The sequence below is a fragment of the Meriones unguiculatus genome, chromosome 1 (assembly GCF_030254825.1).
Source record: "Meriones unguiculatus strain TT.TT164.6M chromosome 1, Bangor_MerUng_6.1, whole genome shotgun sequence".
NCBI lineage: Eukaryota > Metazoa > Chordata > Mammalia > Rodentia > Muridae > Meriones > Meriones unguiculatus.
The window spans coordinates 198,220,985-198,237,107 of record NC_083349.1 but is presented as its reverse complement, the minus strand read 5'-3'; the positions used below and the strand labels follow the sequence as shown (position 1 = coordinate 198,237,107).

Genomic DNA, 16,123 nt, shown 5'->3' with positions numbered 1-16,123 from the left:
GAAGACAATATAGACAGTACTGATGAGATCTGATAGGCTAGGGTCAGATGGAAGGGGAGGAGGAACTCCCCTAATAGTGGACTGGGGTAGAGGCATGGAAGAAGAGGAGGGAGAGATTGCAGAATTGGGAGGAAGTGAGGGACTGGGCTCAGAGGGAATACAAAGTGAATAAATTGTAATAAAGAAAAAATAAATTAATAAAAACTTGAAGATGATGTGAAGAAATCCGTTAACAAAGTCTGTGAAAACCAAAATAAAGAGTTGAATAAAATAATGAAAGCAATTCAAGGTGTAAAAGTAGAAATAAAAAAAACTCAACTGAAATAAAACAGTAAATGAAAAATTTAGGATTTCAAACGGAAAGCTCAAAGTTTAACCTCACCAACAGAGTACGAGTCAGGAAGAGAGAGTCTAAGATGCTAAAGACAGATGGAAGAAATGGATAGCTCAGTCAAAGAAAATGTTAAATCTTTAAAAATATAGGCATAAAACTTTTAGGAAAGCCAGGACACTATCAAAAAACAAATATACAAATTATAGGAATAGGGAAAGGAAAGGTCATCAATACATAAAATGTTGCTAACAAAATTATAGAAGACATTTTTCCTAGTCTAAAGAAGGAGGTGCCTATTAAGATACAAGAAGCACAAAACTCCAAATATACTGGACCAGAAAAGAAATCACCCTCAGAACATAATCAAAACACTATACAGAACAAATAAAGAATATTAAAGTTGTAAGGGGAAAAGACTAAGTAACATATATAAACAATCTATTAGAATAACACCTGACTTTTCAATGGTGATTAAAAACAAGAAGGGTTTGCATGGATGTTCTACAAACACTAAGAGACCACAGATATCAACTTAGACTAATTTACCCAACAAGACTCACTCCCAATAGACACACAGAAATAAATAGCATAATAAAACCAAATTTAAACCATATCTATCTACCAATCAAGCTTTAACCTAAAGAGGTTAGTTACATCCAAGAAGACACAAGGAATAAATAATACCAGTTCAGTAAATCAAAAGGGGGAGTACACCATAACAACAAAGAATAGGATTCAATAAATACTGATCATTGATGAAAGTCAACATTAATGATATCAGTGCCCCCAGTAAGAAGACACAGACTAACAGACTAGATTTAGAAACAGAATTCATCTTTCTGCTGCTTCCAAGAAACAAACCTTACCATCAGTGACAGAGTTCATTTCAGGGTAAAAAGATGGAAAAGTATATTGCAAGCAAATGGAGCCTTGAAGTGAGCAGGTATAGCAATTTAGACTATTAAGACAAAATAGACTTCAAACAAAACTAATCAGAAAAGATAGGTAAGGACACTACATACTCACCAAAGGAAAAATCCACCAAGATCTGGGCAGTGGTGGCACATGACTTTAATCCCAGCACGTGGGAGGCAGAAGCAGGTATATCTCTGTGAATTCAAGGGCAGTCTGGTCTACAGAGTGAGCTACAGGAGAGTCAGAGCTACACAGAGAAATCCACACAGAAAAAAAAAAAAAAAAAAAAAAAACAAAGGGGGAAAAAAAGAGTTCCAAGATGGTGGCAACCAGTGTATAATGTATCTAAGGGGCAAAAGATCAGAGACTGCAAACCCAGTTAGTAAACAGGAAGCTAGTCCAAAACACCAACTTTGGTGCTTCCTGGACTGGAAGGGACATCTACGAATTTGGAGACAATTGGAAATCCAGGACAGCATGGCTGTCTCCTTGGTCCATAAGTCACAAACTGTGAACCCCCTGCCCTTTCTGCATCCTCAAGAGCATTCAGGCCCCCAGGTCTAGGGATCCTCCACTCCACCAGCCAGACAGCAAATTCCTCCCACTTCTCTCAGAGCAGCATCTGGATTCCTGGGACAGCATCCCAACCTCCAAACCACGGTTCTACTGGTACCCCTGTAGAGACCATATGGAGTCCAAGAAGTGCAGTGTCTGGTAGACCTGTAAGCTGCAGCTCACCTGCCTTCTGAGGCACCAGATCACCACCTGAGGTGGACACACCTCCTCCTCAGCTACCACTTGAAAGGACTGCAACCTTCCCTTCAAGGCACCCACACCTGTGTCCCGCCCTTCAAGGCACTCTCACCCATGCTCCTTGCCTTTCAAGGCACCCACCCCTGCTTGTACAGTGCCCCTGCCCTTCAAGGCAAGCATGCCTGCCCTCCCTTCATGGCCAAGAATCTTGCCCAAGCACTGCCTCCTGAAACACCCTCCCCAGCGTGGCTGCATGAAAAATACCAGCACCCATTCATGTTCCTGTGGACTTCTCTGGTCACCCTGAAGACTACTCCAGACTCCAGGAGTGAGAGGATCCAGTCTTCTATGCAGGCTCAAAGAACAAACCGCAAAGGCTATAGACAACAAGATTGCTAAAGGCCAGTATAAGAACACAATCAACAAAAACAAGGACATCATGGCTCCACCAGGAATTCGCCCCCCCCCATAAAAAAAAACAATGGATATTCTGAAACACAGGAAATTACCTTAAATCTATGTTTATGTAGTTATTAGAAGCATATAAAGAGGAAATGAACAAACGTCTCAAGGAAATATAAGAAAATACAATGAAGTAAGTAGAGGCAGTCAAAGGCAAACAGAAAATCACAATCAAACAGGTGCAGGAAATGCATAAAACCATTCAAGACCTGAAAAATGGAATTAGAATCAATAAAGAAAGACAAACCAAGAAAACCCTGGAGATGAAAAACTTAAAGATGAGATCAGGAACCAAAGAGGTAAACATCACCAACAGAAGACAAGAGATGGAGGAGAGAATCTCAGGTGTTAAAGATATAATTGAAGAAATTGATACATCTCTCAAAGAAAACATTCAGTGGAAAAGTTTGTGACACAAAACATCCAAGTAAACAAAGACACCATGAAAAGACAAAACCTAAGAATAATAGGAATAGACAAAAAAGAAGATCCCAGGCTCAAAGGTCCAGAAAATAATATCAAAAATATTGGAGAGGAAAATTTCAACAGCCTAAAGAAAGAGATGGTATAAACATACAAGATGCATAGAGAATCTCTCCCCCCGCCCCCGACTGGAACCACGGAGTCCAAACCAGAGAATAGAAGAAAAGAAGGTTCCTGCTGTGCCAGAAACTCTTAAGAAAGCGTGAAGGAATTTTTCAGAGTTGAAGGTGATGTGGCTGTTAAAGAGCTTTGCTCTGAAGGTGTTGAAAAAGGCAAGGAGGAAGCTCATCTATATGAAGGCCAAAAACTATCACAAGGAGTACAGGCAGATGTATTAAACTGTGATTCTGATGGCCAGGATAGGTGGAAACTTCTTTGTGCCTGCAGAACCAAAATTGGCATTTATCATTAGAATCTGAGGTATCAATGGTGTAAGCCCAAAGGTTTGCAAGGTATTGCAGCTTCTTCACCTTTGACAGATTTTCAATGGCACCTTTGTTCAGCTCAATGAGGCTTTGATTAACATAATAAGGAATGTGGAACATTGCATGGGGGCACCCCAACCTGAAGTCCATGAATGAGCTCATCTACAAATGAGGCTATGGCAAAATCAATAAAAAGCAAATTGCCTTGACAGATAATTCCTTGAGTTCTCAATCTCTTGGTAAATTTGATATCATCTGCATGGAGAATCTAATACATGAGATCTATACAGTTGAAAAACAATTCAAGGAAGCGTAGCTTCCGGTGGCCCTTCAAACTGTCTTCTCCAGAATGTGGAATGAAGAAAAAAACAACTCGCTTTGTGGAAAGTAGAGATGCTGGCAACAGGGAAGACCAGATAAACAGGCTTATTAGACTGATAAACTAACGTGTTGCCCAGGTGTTGTCCATGGTATTTTTGTTATCTGGTTGGTTAATAAACATTCATAGCTTGGCAAGTTAAAAAAAAAAAAAGAAATCATAGAGAACACCAATTGGAGTGTACCACTAAAGATAATCCCACCACCACTTAATAATAAAAACACTAAATCCACAAACCAAAGAAAGAATATTAAAAGTTGCAAGGGAAAAAGGACAACTAACTTACAAAAGTAGACCTAACAGAATTACACCCAATTTCTAAACAGAGACTCTAAAAGCTAAAAGGGCCCCGACAGATGTCTTGCAACTTCTAAGAGACCACAGATGCCAGCCTAGACTACTATACCCATCAAAACCCTCAATATGGAGAAAACAGGATATTCCAGGACAAAACTGAATTTAAACAAGATTTATCCACAAATACAGCCCTATAGAAAATATAGATGAAATATTCCAACACAAGTAGATTAACTACCATCCAAGAAAACACAGGAAATGAATAACTCCACACAGGCAAAAACAAAAGAAGGGAAGCAAACACAAACACTGAACCACAAACATCAAAATATCAGGACCTACTGATATGGGAGGACCTCCTCCACTTCTATCTGACCCTAGCCTATCAGGTTTCATCAGAACTGAGTGGAATAAGGAAGGGACATAGGGGGAGAAGAGGAGGGAGGGTGAGACTGGGAGAAAATGAGGGAGGGTCGTACAGCTGGGATACAAAGTGAAAAAATTATTATATGTATGTATGTATACATATATATGATATATACATATATATGTGTATATATATATATATATATATGTATATCAGGACCTATAATCATTGGACTTTGATATCTCTCAACATCAATGGACTCAATTCCCCCCCCCCAAAATAAAAATATACAGGCTAAGAGAATGGATGAGAAATCAGGATCCATTATTCTACTGCATGCAAGAAACACACCTCAGCATCAAAGACAGAAATTTTCTCTGCGTAAAGGGATGGGAAAAAAATTTTCCAAGCAAATAGACACAAGAAGCAAGCTGGATTACCTGTTCTAATAGTTAATAACATAAATTTTCAACCAAAATTAATCAAAAGAGATGAGGAAGGTCATTTCATATTCATCAAAGAAAAAATTCACCAAGATGAGTTCTCATTTCTGAGCAACTACTCTCCAAATGCAAGGGCACCCACATTTGTAAAAGAACACTATGAAAGCTTGGATCACACATCAAAATTCATGCATTATTAGTAGGAGCCTTCAAAAGCTCTCTCCCACCAATGGGCAGGTCATCAAGACAAAAACTAAACAGAGAAATAATGAAACTAACTGAAGTAATGAATCAAATGGACCTTACTAATATCTATAGAACATTCCATCCAAACAGAAAAGAATATAGATACTCTTCACACCTCACAGAACCTTCTTCAAAACTGAGCACATAATTGGTCCCAAAGCAAGCCTTGGTATCTAGCTACCCTTGCATTTTTTAGTCCATGCTTTGTGTTTTTCTCTTTTTTAATTTTTATATTTTATACTAATTATAGTTCTTTCACTTTGTATCCCAGCTGTAGTCCCCTCCCTCATTCCCTCCCAGTCCCACCTCCCTCCTCCTCTCCCCTTATACCTGTGAGCTGAGACCATTTGGATCCAGGTCACTGTGGACTTCTCTGGGAACTTAGAGTGGCAAATATTCAGTCTCCCTGCAGTTCCCCTTGTAGGAACTACATCCTTCCTCGGCTGAGTCAGCCCACAGTGCCCACTGATCCTAATTCACAACTCCCTTCTAGGTAACTGAGACAGCAGAGGCGGGCCTCCCAGTTCCTCAGCTTTGGGCGGCCAGCTGTATGGGCCACCCAGGTTCTCCAGGCCAAACAAGTCAGCAGGTAGCTGTACAGATTCCCCAGGGCCTCCCAGTAGTCATCTGTACCGGCCTCCCTGTCCTGTCATGTTTAAAATCTTGGAGAGATCAGGGATACAAGGCACATACATAAACATAGTAAAGACAATAAAGAGTGAGCCTATAGCCAACATCACACTAAACAGAGAGAAACTTAAATCAATCCCAGTGAAATCAGGGACAAGGAAAGGCTGCATATCTCCTCATTATAGTTCTTGAAGTTCTAGCTAGAACAATAAGACATCTGAGGGAGAACAAGGGGATACAAATCAGAAAGGAAGAAGTTTAAGTATCACTATTTGTAGATGATATGATATTATACATAAGCGACCCCAAAAACTCATCCAGAGAACTCCTTCAGCTGATAAACACATTCAACAAAATGGCTGGATACAAAATTAACTCAGAAAAATCAGTAGCTCTCCTGTATCCCAAAGACAAAAGGGCTGAGAAAGAAATTAGGGAAACAACACACTTCACAATAGCACAACTAACATAAAGTACCTTGGTGTGACTCTATCCAATCACGTGAAAACCTGTTTGAGCAAATCTTCACTTCTCTGAAGAAATAAATTGAAGAAGATATCAGAAGATGGAAAGATCTCTTGTGCACCTTTATCAGTAGGATTAACATATTGCTTTGTTTTCATCCTTTAAAAAATTTATTTACACCTTACATCCAATCAGAATGGCTAAGATCCAAAACTCAAGTGACAACACATGCTAGAGAAGATGGAGAGAAAGGGGAACCCTCCTCCATTGCTGGTGGGAATGTAAACTTGGACAACCACTTTGGAAATCAATCTGGTGTTTACTCAGAAAAGTAGGAATAATGCTACCTCAAGATCCAGCTACACCACCCCGAGGCATATATCCAAAATATGCTCAAGTATACAAGGATATTTGCTCAAACATGTTTGTAGCAGCTCTATTCATAATAGCCAGAATCAGAAAACAACTTAGATGTTCCTCAGCAGAGGAATGGATACAGAAATTGTTGTACATTTGCACAATGGCATACTACTCAGCAATTAAAAACAAGGAAATCATGAAATTTGCAGGCAAATCATGGGAACTAGAAAAGATCATCTTGAGTGAGGTAACCCAGAAGTAGAAACAGACACGTGGTATATACTCACTCATAAGTGGATACTAGCCATATCCAAGTGGATACTAGGATAAATGTATTGAAATCTATACTCCTAAAGTAGCTAAACAACAAGGAAGACCCTAGGGAAGATGCTCAACCCTCATTCAAAGGCACAAATGCGATAGACATAAAGGCCTACTGATCAAGGTTATGAAGCAGAGTCTGAGACTCATAGCCAAAATTTGGGCAGAGTACCGGGAATCTTATGAAAGAAGGGGGAGATAGAAAGACCTGGAGGGGACAGGAATTCCAAAAGGAAACCAACAGGGTCAAAAAAACTGCTCCCTTGCGGCCCTGAAGAGTATGATACCCCAACCAAGGACGATGTATGGCGAAGACCTAAAATCCTGGCTCAGATGTAGCCCATAGACTCAGTCTCCAAGTGGGTTTCCTTTAAGGGGAGCAGGGTTTCTCTCTGGCATGAACTCAGTGGCTGGCTCTCTGAACACTTCCTTCTGAAGGGTGCAGCCTTGCCAGTCCATAGAGGAAGAGAATAAAACTGGTCCTGATGAGAACTGATAGGCTGGGACAGATAGAAGGGGAAGAGGTCCTCCCCTATCAGTGGACTAGGGGAGGGGCATATGGGAAGAAGAGGGAGGGAGGGTGGGGTTGGGAGGAGATGAAGGAGGGGGCCACAACCAGGATGCAAATTGAATAAATTGTAAGAAATTATAATAATAATAAAGGAAAAAATTATTTATGTCCTGGACAGTTTTATTCATTTACTTCTCCTGTTATTTTTTTTTCTTGTATTCCTTTAAGAGATTTATTCAGTTCCTGCACCTGTTTGATTGTATTTTTCTAAATTTCTTCAAAGGATTTATTCAGTTCTTTCACCTGTTTGGCTGTATTTTCCCACCGTTCTTTGAGGGATATGTTTTCTTCTTTTAAGGCCTCTATCATTTTCAGAACCTCAGATTTAAGACTGTTTTCTTGTGCTTCTGCTGTGATAGTATCCTCAGCATCTGCTGTGGTAGGATAGCTGGGTTTTGGTGGTGTCATGTGGCCCTGGGTTTTGTTGCTGGTGTTCTTGTTCTGACATCTAGCCATTTGCTTGATCATCTGTGACTCCCTGATTTGTGCTGGTCTTGAGGACCAAGCAGCCTATCAGCCACATATGTGTAGGGGAGTTAGGTCCAGGCCATGTATGCTCTGTAGTTGATGTCACAGTCTCTGTAAGCCCCATGGGTCTGAGTTAGTTGTCTCTGTTGGTCTTTTTGTGAGGATCCTGTCCCCTCCAGGTCCTTTTATCCTCTCTACTTTTCTTCAGGACTTCCTATGTTTCCCCTGTTGTTTGCCTTTGAGTCTCAGCATGTGTTTCGATTCGCTGCTGGGTGGAAATCTCAGAGGACAATTACTTTTGTCTCCTGTGTGGGGGCATAGCAGAATGTTCTTAATAATGTCAGGGGTTCACAGAGTGGGTCCCGGGTAGGGCCAGTCATTGGTTGGACCTTTTCTCAATCTCTTCTCTACCTTTATCCCTGAACATCTTATAGGCAGGGTAAATTTTGGGTCAAAGATTTTGTGGGTGGGTTGGTTTTCTCATCCCTGTGCTAGGAGTCCTGTCTAGATAAAGGGTGTTCTCTTTAATCTCCATGAACCCTCCTACTAGGAGTCTCAGCTATAGTCACCCCCCATATCCTCACAAAAGGCTACCCTGTCTTAGGTCTGCAGCTTGTCATAGAGATTACCTCATAGTAGCATATTTTCTTTATCAGTTCTTCAGTTGAGGTTCATCAGGGTTGCTTCCGGTTTCTGGCTCTTACAAATAAAGCTGCTATGAACATAGTGCGAGTCTCCCTGTAGTATGGTAGAGCATCTTTAGAATGTATGCCCAAGAATGCTATAGTTGGGTCTTCAGGTAGATTTATTTCCATATTTGTGAGAAACCTCGAGGTTGATTTCCACAAGCTGTATAAGTTTGCACTTCCACCAACAATGGGGGATGTACTCCTTGCTCCACATCCTTGCCAGAATGACGTGTCACTTGAGTTTTTGCTCATAGCCATTCTGATGGGTATAAGATGGAATCTCAGAGTAATTTTGAAATGCATTTCCCTGATGACTAAGAATATTGAACATTTTTTTAAGTGTTTGTTGGCCATTAGAGGTTCCTCCGTTGAAAATTCTGTTTAGCTTTCTACCCCATTTTTTTTACTTGAGTAATTTGGTTTGTTTGTGTCTAATTATTGAGTTCTTTACATATTTTGGATTGTATTTCTCTGTCAGATATAGGATAGGTGAACATCTTTTTTCCATCCTGTAGCCGTTTTACCCTGTTGATGGTGTCTTTTGCTTTGCAAATGCATTTCAGCTTGATGAAGTCTCAGTCATTAATTCTTGATAGTAGTGCCTGAGCTGTTGGTGTTTTTTGTTTTTGTTTATTTTCAGGAAGTTGTGTCCTGTACCAATGCTTTCAAGACTATTCCCCACTTTCTCTTCTATTAGATTTAGTGTACCAGGTTTTATGTTGGGGTCTTTGATCCACTTAGACTTGAGTTTTGTGCAGGGTGATAAATATGTTTCTATTTGCATTCTTCTACATGCAGGCATACAGAGCAGTACAATTTATAGAAGATGCTTTTTTCCATTGTATATATTTGACTTCTTTACAAAAAAATCAAGTGTTCATAGCTGTGAAGGTTTATTTCTGGGACTTTATTCAATTCCATTGATTAACCTGTCTGTTTTATGCCAATACCATGTGGTTTTTTTTTACTATTGCTCTGTAGTACAGCTTGAAATTAGGAATGGTGATGCCTACAAATTTCTCTTATTGCACAGGGTTGTTTTAGCTATTCTGGGTTTTTTGATTTCCCAAACAAAGTTGACAACTGCTATTTCAAGGTCTCTAAAAAAATTGAGTTGGAATTTGGATGAGGATTGCACTGAACCTGTGGATTGCTTTTGACAAGGTAACCATTTTTACCTGTTAATCCTACCCAACCGTGAACATGGGAGAACTTTCCATCTTCTGATAGCTATAAATTCAAAGACTTGAAGTTTTTGTCATACAAGACTTTCACTTGCTTGGTTAGAGTTATACCAGCATATTTTATATAATTTGTGGCTCTTGTGAAGAGTGTTGTTTCCCTAATTTCTTTCTCAGCCCTTTTATCTTTTATATAAAGTAAGGCTACTGATTTTTTTTTTTTTTTAGTTAATTTTGTATCCAGCCACTTTGTAGACAGTGTTTATCAGATGTAGGGGTTCTCTGGGAGAATTTTTGGTGTCACTTACATATATACTATCATATCATCAGTGAACAGCAATACTTTGACTTCTTGAAGTCCAATTTATTTCCCCTTGATCTCCTTTAGTTATCTTCTTGCTCTACTTAGAAGTTCAGTGTGATATCCCATAGGCAACACAGTGTCAATGGAGCAAAAAAAGGGGAGAAACCAGGGTCTCTGAAACAAGTGGAGACAAAAAGAGCTCTGAGAAATTGGCCCTAGATGACGCTTACCCATCTCCCCAGAGCTGAGGCCCAGCCAGGGCAGAGCAGCTGGCATGGGAGCTGGCTTGGTGTGTGACACAGCTGGAGCAGAAACCCACCCCAAAGCAGAAAAGCAGGTTGTTGGGGCAATCTGAACCTTGCTCAGTGAAAAAAACTCCCTTGCCCTGGTTGGACAGCTGATGCGTTCCCTGTTTGGGACTACAGAGCTCAGATGGGTGCAGAGTGGTGGGAGGCCCTGTGGGCTCTAAAGGCTGCTTCCCATTCCATGTCCAGCTTGGGAGTGAGGCCCCCAGAAACCTGAGTGGAAGAGTGTGCAGGCCTCACCCAGCAAAAAGAACGGAGGCCACTCTGGACTTTATGGATGAAGATTTTCGTACATTGTGGACGAGTCATCCTCCTCAAGGCTGTGTAGAGGTTTGTCTTGAGTGCAGGGCCTCTCCAAGAATTACCTTGGCTGAAGTGGGATTGCTTTGCCCTAACTGCTGTGTGGACAGGAAGCTGCTGGCTGGTGTGAAGTTGCCATGTGGAAAGTTTTCAAGGAAATGTTCCTCCTGTCAGAAGAGAGATGCGGTTGGGAAATATTCTGTGACAGGAAGTCCTAGACAGAAAATTGTTCTCCAGTCTCCAGGAGTAGCAATTGGTGGTAAGGAACTGTGAAGAAGCTGTCTATACACAGGGTTCATTTTGAAGGGATGCCCTGGCCTTTGGTTGTGTCTCACAAATTGTTATTTGCCCTAATAAATATTTTTTAAAGAAAAAAAGAGAGAAATTCAGGTGCTGTGTTGAATAGATATGGAGAGAGTGGGCAGCCCTGTATTGTCCCTGATTTTAGAGGAATTGTTTTAAGTTTCTCTCCCTCAACTTGATATTAGGTATTGGCTTGCTGTGTATTGCCTTTCTTGAGTTTAGGTATGCACCTCGTATTCCTGATCTCTCCAGGACTTTTTGTGTCCCCAGAATTTTACTTATTTTTTAATTTTATTATAATTTATTCACATTGTGTCCCAGCTGTAGCCCATCTCTCCTCCCCTCCCAATCCTGACCTCCCTCTTCTCTTCCCCTGCCCCTTCCCCATTCCACTGACAGGAGAGGTCCTCCTCCCCTTTCATTTGACCCTAGCCTAGCCTATCAGATCTCATCAGGACTGTCTGCATTGTCTTCCTCTGTGACCTGTTAAGACTGCCCCCCACCCCAATCAGGGAGAGGTGATCAAAGAACCAGCCACTGAGTTCATGTCAGAGACAGCCCCTGTACCCCTTACTAGGGAACCACGTGGAGACTGAGCGGCCATAACAGCTGGAGCCCACCAGCAGAGCAGAACCGTTCCTGATTGGGGAATGAGGATTGAAAGAAAATTAAAACAAAACAAAACAAATGCTACACATGGGATCTGTTAGAGAGGGTTGCCAGTAGAAACTCTCCCATTGGTTTATTTTACAGTTCTTTTTTATAGTCAGAGCAAAACACCTCAATATAATGAAGGGGTTCCTGGAAGAGTCAACCTACCTTGACCACCTGTCTGTGTGATCCTCACACAGGAAAAAGGAAGTACACTTGGCAAAACATCCTGGCTATCCTTGTCTCCAGGTGAAGGCCAGGGTGAAAACATGTTTTCCGCTGAGAACTCAATAACAAAACAGCCTGACAAACAAGAAGCTCTCCACAGGCTACATCTGTGCAGGGGTTTTAGGTTATCTCCATGCATGGTCCTTGGTTGCAGTATCAGTCTCAGAAAAGACCCTGGGCCCATATTTTTTTGGTTCTGTTGCTCTACTTGTGGAGCTCCTGTTCCCTCCTGGTCTTTCATCTCCCCCTTCTTTCATAAGATTCCCTGTTTAGTTTTAGGGGTTGGAGCTTTATTGTTGACACATCCATTGGCACTGGGTTTTACTATTCCATATTTTGGTTGGTTTTGTTTTCTGTAAAGGTCTTTGTCTATTGTGAAGGGAAGTTTCCTTGATATAGAATGTGGACTACACTTTGGGAGGCCTAGGCATAACAGAAAGACCTAGAGACAACTAAGGAATCTCGAAAGCAAGAGAAATGGTCTTCCCCAGGGAAGAGCACACCAATTGATCATAATTGGTAATTCAATACAAATGTCATCCCTGAATAAATATATACAATTAACATTATAAAGACTGACCAGGTAGTATTCATGTATTAAGGATCCTGGCCCCACACATAAATAACAAGAATTAATTTAAAACTATGCCATGAATTTGAAAGATGTATACCCAGGAAGCTCTGGAGGGAGGAAAATGAAAGGGGAAATGCTGCAATTATATCAGAAATTAAAAATAAAAGAAATAATTCAAAACATACTAAAATAGTAGAAAAATTATGTATGACTCAAAGTCAGGTATAGTACAAGGACATCCACTAGATAACTGTCAATTATACCACCAAAGAGTCCCACTGACATCAGTATTTGAGGTAGCAGATTGTTAAGATAGGAACATTTATTTTTTTCAGTGGTTAAAATGTGTTCCTTAGAACAAAACACTCCATAAAAAATATAAACCAAGTTCCAAATCCTGTTGAAATTTTTTGATTAGAAGTATTTTCATAGCGAAAAAAATCAAGAAATAAGATATTGTTCAAAGTCCTTAAAAATCATTTTGTCCACAGTGGCATAATTTTAGTGGATAATACATGTTTAAATTATCAAAATTATGTACATGAAGTTATATTTAAGAAAAATGCTAATACCTGATATTTAGTAGTGTAAAGATTGCCTGAATTAGATCAAAGGTCCTATCAGGTATTCAAGGTCCACAAATTCTTTATCCCATAAAAATACTTCTGTCAATCAGTATATTTTATAATCTCCTAAGGATGAGAACATGTGGGTTTCAATTCAGCCACACAGTGCACTTTGAGAACAGGTCATTCTCAATACAGAAAAGGAAGAAGTGAATTGCAAAATAATTTGTTATTCCTCATTAGTAAGAAAAGGCAGATGGTTGAGTAGCAGGTGGTTAAAACTACATTAATTCCCTCCAACTTTGGAATTTTTTTTCTGCATAAATGCCATAAAGATTGATGGAGTTGTTCAACCAATAAATGAACACAAAGCAGCTCACCAGAAACAGGATGTGGTGAGTGGCTTTGCTTTCAGGAGATGGCTGGGTGGAGAGGCTTAGGCTGTGGAGGTGCTGGGCTCTCTTGTGGTGTCTGTAGAGGAAAGTTACCTTGTAGAGGCTGGCCCAAGTCATGATGGCCACAAAGAAGAGATCGTGAATTAATACAACACTCAAAAATATCCATGGGTTGTGGTTCCCAAAGTAATTGTTTTGACAGTAAGCATGCATGCAAATATCCACTGCCAAAATGAGTAGAATTGGATTTGGCTATTACCGCTTCAATCCTGTATGCACAGACAAGCATGTTAATGAGCCAGGAGCAAAGTAAGGAAGAAAAAGCCCATGTAGAGAGTTTAGGCTTAAGCGATGCCCACTTAGAATTACTAGGAATGATGGTGATGACTTGACATGTGCTTACAACACAGGTGGTGCAGATTGACATACCCCATAGGATTCTGGTCATAAACAAAACTGCCTGACAACCAATATCATCCAGAAGATTGGGTACTCCAAAGGATGCCAGGATATCTGGTATTAATGAGAATGTGATTAACAGTATATTACTTATTGTCAGGTGAATGAAAACTGAATCTATCAACTTCATAAAATGAGGATTGAAGAAGAAACTATATAAATACAAAATATTCAGTAATGAGTTCCCTATAACACCAATACATAAGTGTGGAATGAGAAAGATCCCCAAGATTGTGTCACTTCGAAGCATGATGGATGTTAATATGTTAATATGTGTCCAGTTTGTTAGGTGTAGAGTGACAAATAAATGGAGTGTATTATAAAACTATTTTAAAAATGGTGTTTGTGGGAAAATATACTGATTGACAGTTCAGTAGCAGAGAGAGGTAATAAAATGTCTAACTCCTTCCTTTTTTTACCTTCCTTCCTTCCTTCCTTCCCTCCCTCCCTTACTCCCTCCCTATCTCCTTCCTTTCTTCATTCATTTATTCTTCCTTCCTTCTTTTCTTTCCTTTTCAGTTTTTCTTAATTTCTTTCTTTCTTTTTTGGTTTTTCAAGACAAGTTTTCTCTGTATAGCCCTGGCTGGAACTTGCTCTGTAGAACAGGCTGTCCTCAAACTCACAGAGACACACCTATCTCTGCCTCCCGAGTGCTGTGATTAGAGGTGTGCACCACCACTGCCTGGAGAAAAGTCCAACTCCTTTCTGTGTTAGGTCCAGAGACAACACTTTGGCAACTGCAAATCCTGGGATTCTTGAATATCTTAGAAGATAGAATAAAGTGTTAGAAAGCACGTTGAATCCAACCAAACACCCAGAACTATCTTATGTAAAGCAGAAGGGTATGTTGACCTACATGAAACAAAATTTGCATGTTATGAAGATCTAAAAGATTATATGTTTTATGTAGATTTGTGTTTTGTCTGCATGTCTGTGTACTAACTGCATGTCTTGGAATCAAATCCTGTCACTCTGTTGGAGCAGCCAATTGTCTTTAACTATTGAGCTATCCCTTGAGCCCCAAGGAAGTCTTATCAGTCATTTTTTTAACCTAGGTGTGAATGTTTTCATGTTTATAACAACATTTGTTTCTGTCACATACATCGTAACATGTGTGCTTTGTGTGTTTTGTCTGACATACATTTCTGTCAGCTTAGTGATGACTAAGTACTTAGACTTTCCATGTGGGATTCTTTGCCTCACATTCCACTCTGTTTGTTAGCTAGCAATGTTCTGAGCCCTTTCTTTTCTTTTCTTTTCTTTTCTTTTCTTTTCTTTTCTTTTCTTTTCTTTTCTTTTCTTTTCCTTTCCTTTCCTTTCCTTTCCTTTCCTTTCATTTATTTTGCTGACAGTGTGGAGTTGAGCTGCCAACAGGCAGAACACAAAGGCAAGGGTGAGACTACAGATCCCACAGTGTTGACCACATCTTCAATCACATGTGTTTTCTGTGACATATGGTGAGCAAAGCAATCAGGATGATTCTGATCAAAAAATCCACTCTAACAAAGACTTATATATTTTATTACTGCAACATCTGAATACTTCTGTATTACTTCTGAATACTTCTGAATAACCCTGCTACAGATGCAGGGTTCTCAGGTCTGCAGTTGCTTAGAGAATAACAATGACATGAAATTTGTCCTTGAATTTCACACCTTTGTTATGCCACACATGTTCAGTAGATTTGGAGAAGTTTTACTGTATGTTGACTTTAGACTCATTCCCCAATTGATCTACTTATTTCTGTCACCAGAAATACAAACCTTTGTTCTTTGGTGGAGGCCTATTATACTTTTCCCAGTATTCCAGTCTGAATTCTCTTAATGCACCATAAGTCTGTGCCTTGGCAGTCAAGGTATTTTAATGTGAGGGATCAACATTCAAATTACGTAAAGATTTTGACCACGCTGAGATATTGTACTTTCATAATCCCAATTATTCCTCATATCAGCTTCTCAATTACTGTCTCATGACTTGTCATTGTCTGCCACCATTTTATTCTATATAGTTAAACAGCACCCACCAACTTCTAAACTCTGAAAACACATTGTCTCAACTCCACTGTGCATTGTGGCTTCTTTAGACTCATTTATTTCTTTGGCATCACTCACATCTTTCCAAGTTTTACCCCAGATTGATAGCCTCCCTCTTCACTATTCACAAGAAATTTGCTTTTCACTCATTTTTTCTTCTTGCTCTGCATCTACCTTTTGATGTTCCAACTTTTTTTTATTCTAACCCAGCACAGT

The 16,123-nt window shown here is 39.9% G+C and overlaps 2 pseudogenes; one reads left to right on the top strand and one right to left on the bottom strand.

Moving 5' to 3' along the window:
• Positions 1 to 1,233: 1,233 nt before the first annotated feature.
• On the top strand, positions 1,234 to 3,818 carry LOC110542030 (large ribosomal subunit protein uL30-like; annotated as a pseudogene).
• Positions 3,819 to 13,174: 9,356 nt separating this feature from the next.
• Positions 13,175 to 14,124, bottom strand: LOC110542029 (vomeronasal type-1 receptor 4-like; annotated as a pseudogene).
• Positions 14,125 to 16,123: the final 1,999 nt, after the last annotated feature.